The sequence below is a fragment of the Gopherus evgoodei genome, chromosome 2, assembly GCF_007399415.2.
Source record: "Gopherus evgoodei ecotype Sinaloan lineage chromosome 2, rGopEvg1_v1.p, whole genome shotgun sequence".
Lineage (NCBI taxonomy): Eukaryota > Metazoa > Chordata > Testudines > Testudinidae > Gopherus > Gopherus evgoodei.
In genome coordinates, this window is record NC_044323.1 from 260,732,483 (window position 1) to 260,738,482 (window position 6,000).

Below are 6,000 nucleotides of genomic sequence, written 5' to 3' on the forward strand. Positions count from 1 at the left end.
GCTTGAGGTAAACGCCACCCGGAGCCTGCACCCCTGACCCCCTCCCATGCCCCAATCCCTGGCCCCAGCCCTCATTTCCCCTCTCATCCTCTGAACTCCTCAGTCTCTGCCTGAAGCACCCTCCTGCACCTGAAATCCCTCAGTCCCACCCAAGAGACCACACCTCCAGCCAGAGCCCTCACCCCTTCCTGCACCCCAACCCCAATTTTGGGAGCATTCATGGCCTGCCATACAATTTCCAGACCCAAATGTGGTCCTTGGGCCAAAACATTTGCCCACCCCTGGACTAGATAATGATAATAATCCCATCTGGTTTTATAATCTGCAAGCCCCCTGCAATACATCATGATGCCGCTCTCTATTTTTTTAAGTTTACACAAAGTGAATCTCCATGATAGAACATTTTAAAAGTGCATTACAGTTAGCTCCCAGGTCACATGTGAAATAAATTTCAAAGGCCAAGACTTTAAAAAGAGAATAGTGTAATAAATCTTGTGTGATACAACCTGTCTGCTAAATTAGCAGTCCTTCAGTTAGTTTTGCAACAATGTATTTTCCATAGACTCTATTTTACTTTCCTTTTTTTATTTATCTTTTTAGAGAGTTTTGGGATGAAGTTTACCAAAAAGTTGCAATACAAAATAATGTTGTAGGATATATAAACTAACTGGAAATCATCTAGTTTTGGAGCTAACTTAGTGGTGAAATGTAAAAGGTAAACCAGCAAATGGCAAAAAATAAATTAAATAGTTTTTTAATTCTCCAATTTGTAATACTTTTAAGGTGATGTTAGTAAATTTGGTAAAAAAACCAACTGCATATGATCTGTAGTTTTATACTATCCTTTTAAACTTACAAGGAGCCTGACCATTTGGAAAGCACTCCTGGGCTGAGTGGGAAGAGACAGTTGAGACGACATTGTATGGTTTTAGTTTGAAATTTGGTCAGTTGCTTCACAGGGAAATGCAGGTCCTTCCTCTTTTATAGTCACTGAACTCACCAGGCCACCTTTTAGTTGAGTACGAAACTAAATCAGGAATTGTTTAAATGTTCCCAATTCAACTTCTTAAGTAAAACTAAAAAAGCAAACCTAGCTTTCTACAAAGCACTGGAGACTGCAGGAGCTGAATGGAATGAGGAATCAAATTTCTCCTTGAAGTTTGACCACCCACTCTCACCAGACCATCTCATAAAGCCACACATCCATTGACTGGCACTAGTTGCTGTGCTCAATAGTGCTTTGAAAGTGTCAAGCTGCTTTTTGTTTGGCTGTGTTTATTAGTAAAACTCTTTGCCAATACTAGCCTCTGGTATTAGCAAAAACTTAGAGGACTGGCACCAAAGGTGATTCATGGTTTAGAATCTCACAGAATAAAATGTTCCTTTCTGCTGCAGCTGTTTTTGCATTTATGCTTTCTCTCGTTTCCCCTTCATCTCGTTCACCCTCTTTCTTATTTTTTCAGATAGAATAAAAGACTCGTTATACAAGCCTTGAACTTTTTTAGTCTAAACATAACTGTATTTAAAAATCAAAGAAGTCCTGCCCCCTTCACTTCCCCTTAATCTGCTGACTGCTTTGTACGTCTGGAAGCTGTATTAGGAGTTACTTTTTGATTCAAAACTATAGAAAAATGAAACCTAAATCACATTAGTAAATGTAAGAACAATTTTCTGCACACCACAAATGCTTCAGTGTATTGACCTGAGTTTATTCTCTATCACTAACTGGAGCATTAATCACATTTAAAATATTATAAATTGGCATACTGAATTTTTTGGCAATGACAATTAAATCAGAATACTTCACTACATTTACTCTCTGCACTTCAACTTTGTTCAAGAAACAAACCTAAAACCCAGCCTGCCTATAAAAAAGGAATGCATATAACATGAGGGCAACCGTTTTTGTTTTACTTTACTTTTTTTTTAGATTCTACATCTAACAAAGATTTGAATATGTTCTGAGCACTATTAAGAGCAGTAATTGTTTATATTGCCTTAGTGCCCAGAAGCTCCAGTCAAGATTGAAGCCTTGCTATGTGTGGTGCTGTACAAATCATAGGTACAATCCCCTGATTTGTTTAATTTGAGACCAAATTTAACAAGTGTCTGATAAATAAAAGGAAGGCATTGGAGGGGGGAGATCAGAATAACAAAAATAAGATCAATTGGTTACACATTAATCAGCTATTGTGTAATTTAATGGAACCTGATATATCCAAATCATCTTAATTAAAATAAATAAATGAATAACATGAACTATCCTCAACTGCCACACAACTAGCCATCAATGACTGGCTGACACTTTATAGTTACATGCAGTATTGTAGCCATGTTGGTTCAAGGCAATGAGCCAAACAAAGCATGGGTTTGCCAGTGATTGTTCCCAGGAATGTCCTTTCATCACCATTCTGGTGGAATGAACCTCAGAATGTCTGTCGGGGGTGATGTTTGCCTCTCCAACTCCCACAAACATCCTGGTGACAGATGCCTACAAAGAGGGCTGGGGAGCACATCTGGCTCACCTACAGACCCAGGTCCCTGATGGATTCCCAACTACATATAGACACATCAGAAGTCAGAAACATTCATCCAGCTTGCAAGGCATTTTAACCTCTGATTCAGGGCACTACTGTCCAAGTTTGGACAGACAATACTACAGCAATGCACTACATAAACAGGCAAGGAGGAACAAGATCATGCTCTTTCAGAAGTGGGCCCCACCCCCATCATAGACCTCTTTGCAACCAATGCCACATTTTTTGCTCCATGGAAGGAATGAGTCCGAGTTTCTTTTCAGATGCATTTCTGATTTGTTGAGACAGGAATCTGCTCTTCTTGTTTCTCCTACTCCCTAGAGTACTCAGGAAAATAAGATGGGCATGGTGTGACGGGGTGCAACTCACTACTCTGGCACCTCCTTCTGGCCATCCCAGACATCAGCACTGCTAGCCAATGGGCCCTCTTCAGGTGGTGTCTCACCAGCTGTCACTTCTGCTCCTGGACCCATGTCACTCCAAGAGCCACGGCGGCCTCTTCAGGACACAACTCTCAGGTTGTGCCACAAACTCTGCTCCCCACTTCCAGGGGACAGTACTGCAGTCCAACTGTCCAGTCACTTCCTCAGTGGTGACTAGGGGGGACAATGACCCAGTCCCGCCCACTATGCTGAGTCCTCGCCCACGGACCCTGTAGATGGCAGCCATGCACTGTGTCCCCTCCAACCTCTCAATCTACTTCTTTGGGCCACTTCCCCGCAGCTCCAGCATCATCTCCACCCTTATCTCAGGGCCTCAGCATATCAGCAGTCAGCCAGGAGCTTGCTGTCACTCCCCTCATCCTGCCCAGAACTGTTCTGTCCAACGTGCTAGCTTTCTTCCTCCTGCAAGGCAGTCAGTTCTCCCTCCTCAAGCTCCAAGGAGCAACCTGCTCTGCCCTGCAGCTCTTCTTATATGGGTTTGCCTGGCCCTGATTGGCTGCTTCTTGCAGCCCTTCTCTTATTGGCTGATTTCTGTGCAGTCTCCCCACGGCTCCAGTGTGGGGAGGATGCCCCATCACACATGGACACAACAACCTTGGTATTCAGACATGGTACAGCTATCAGGTCAATCCCAGTTCAAGCTACTGGTTACTCCAGACATCATATCACAGGACCAAGGTCTGATTCTACAGCCTGGGCCCAGTGTTTCTACATCTCACAGCTTGGACACTAAGTGGTTAAGCCTGGAAGATAGCTGTTGCTCTGAAGAGGTGCAGAACATTCTCATTGAGAGCTGAAACAATCAACAAGGTTTATTTACAAAGCCATATGGACTTCTGTGTTCCTAACAGCATTCCAGTGCTAGAGGGCAAGGGGCTCCCTGTTATCCAGCAGTGAATTTCAGCTGACCAGACCAGTCCAGTATACCCCAACTCACTAATGTCATAATCTATATCCAATAGCTGTTATGTAAGGTACCACTGGAAAACTAATAACACATGGATCATTAATATTCTTGCATGGTGTATGCACAGTAAACCACATAGGACTGTACAGTTGTGCTGGAAATATGGGACTAAGGCTATGTCTACACTGTGCACTTGACAACGGCACAGCTGTGCGGCTGCAGCTGAACCATTGTAAGGCGCACTATGTAGCAGCTCTTTATCGCTGGGAGAGAGCTCTCCTAGTGACAAAATAAAAACACCTCGAGCAAGGGGTGGTAGCTTCGTCGCTGGAAGTGTTGTCCACGCCAGTGTTTTTCATTGTTAAAATGTGTGTTGTTCAGAGTTGTTTTTTCACTCCTCTGAGCACCAAAAGTTTTACCAAAGAAAGTGCCAGTGTAGACATGGCCTGAAATGTGTTAAACCAGACAAGTCTGGTAAACAGGTTTTTCCCAGACAAAGGAAAGACTGACACCTCCATCCAGGTGAAATCAAAGTCAATTTGTTATTCATTTGCGTATCAGAGGTTGCAGGAACAGATCAATTTGCACTGTAGCAATCATCAGGGTGGAGGAAGTAGCACAGTCATGGCTCCCTTACTCAGCATTTCAAAGGTTCACTGACCTATGAAAGCAGCAAAGAGTCCTGTGGCACCTTATAGACTAACAGATGTTTTGGAGCATGAGCTTTCGTGGGTGAATACCCACTTCATCAGATGTATTCACCCACGAAAGCTCATGCTCCAAAACGTCTGTTAGTGTATAAGGTGCCACAGGACTCTTTGCTGCTTTTACATATCCAGACTAACACGGTTACCCCTCTGATACTTGACCTATGAAAGAGAGGAGCAAAGAACCTCTGGATTATCCTTCATTTTAGGAGACAAAAGAATCAGGCAATTTGATCACTGTGATGGATCCTGGCCAGTAAGAGCTGGAAAGGCAACTGTGGGTGAAAGAAATCCTCTTGAACAAAGACTCTTTTAGATGTGTGTTTTCACATTTGTTTGCGTGTAACCATTTTTACTTTTTTCCCTTTTACTTGGTATCACTGCTTCCAAGTTCTTTTGTAATAAACTAATTTTGCTTTCATTATAAATCATCAGTGCTGTGTAAGCTTGTACAGCCAGTGACCCAGCCATTGGGGGATCCTAGCTCCTGGCGTCTCCTCTTGTGCCAGAGGCCCCAACCCTTTCCCTTTGTCCCCCCGCAGGAGCCCAGAGCACCCCTACTGCAGCCCCCAGCCCCAGCACAGCACTCCCAGCCCCAGTGTGCTGGGTGGCCAGCCCCAGAGTGCTGGGCGGCGCCGTCCCCAGCCCCAGAGCACTGGGCGGCATGGCTGCAGTGCCTGCAGCCCCAGCCCCAGCTGCCTTGAGTCCCTGAGAGAGGCAGGACAGCCAGCCTGGGCCAGGGCAGACTCAGCACAGGGAACCGCTGGGACGCCATTAGGGTCAGAGCTCTGGCCTAAAACAGCACAGCCACAAGACACCCAGGGTTACAAGGCACTTGGTGACCTGACCCCTTACTGGCCTAGGTGAACCCCAAAACATCACAGCTTCTCACCATGTGGACACATCTATTTCTATCATCCCATCCAACAGTAACCAAAATTTTGAAGGGGCTAATGCCTTATTTTCTGCCAGATAAGAATTTGTCCCCTTCTTGGGACTTAAGCATAGCCCTATCTCTGATGGAACCTTTGTTTGAATCCATGACTTCATGTTCTGTGTATCATTTGTCTATTAAGACAGCATGTCATAAATAGATGGTTAAGGATTAATGTCTCTTTTACCTGTAAAGGGTTAAGAAGCTCAGTGAACCTGGCTGACACCTGACCAGAGGACCAATGGAGGGACAAGATACTTTCAAATCTCTCTGGAGGGAAGTCTTTGTTTGTGCTGTTTGTTTTGTTCGTTGTTCGCTCTTGGGGCTAAGAGGGACCAGACGTGCACCCCAGGTTTCCCCAATCTTTCTAAAAGTCTCTCATGTTCAAAATAGTAAGTACTAACTAGAAAAGGTGGATTAGTCTTATGTTTGTTTTCTTAACTTGTGAATGTGTATTTTGCTGGAAGTATTT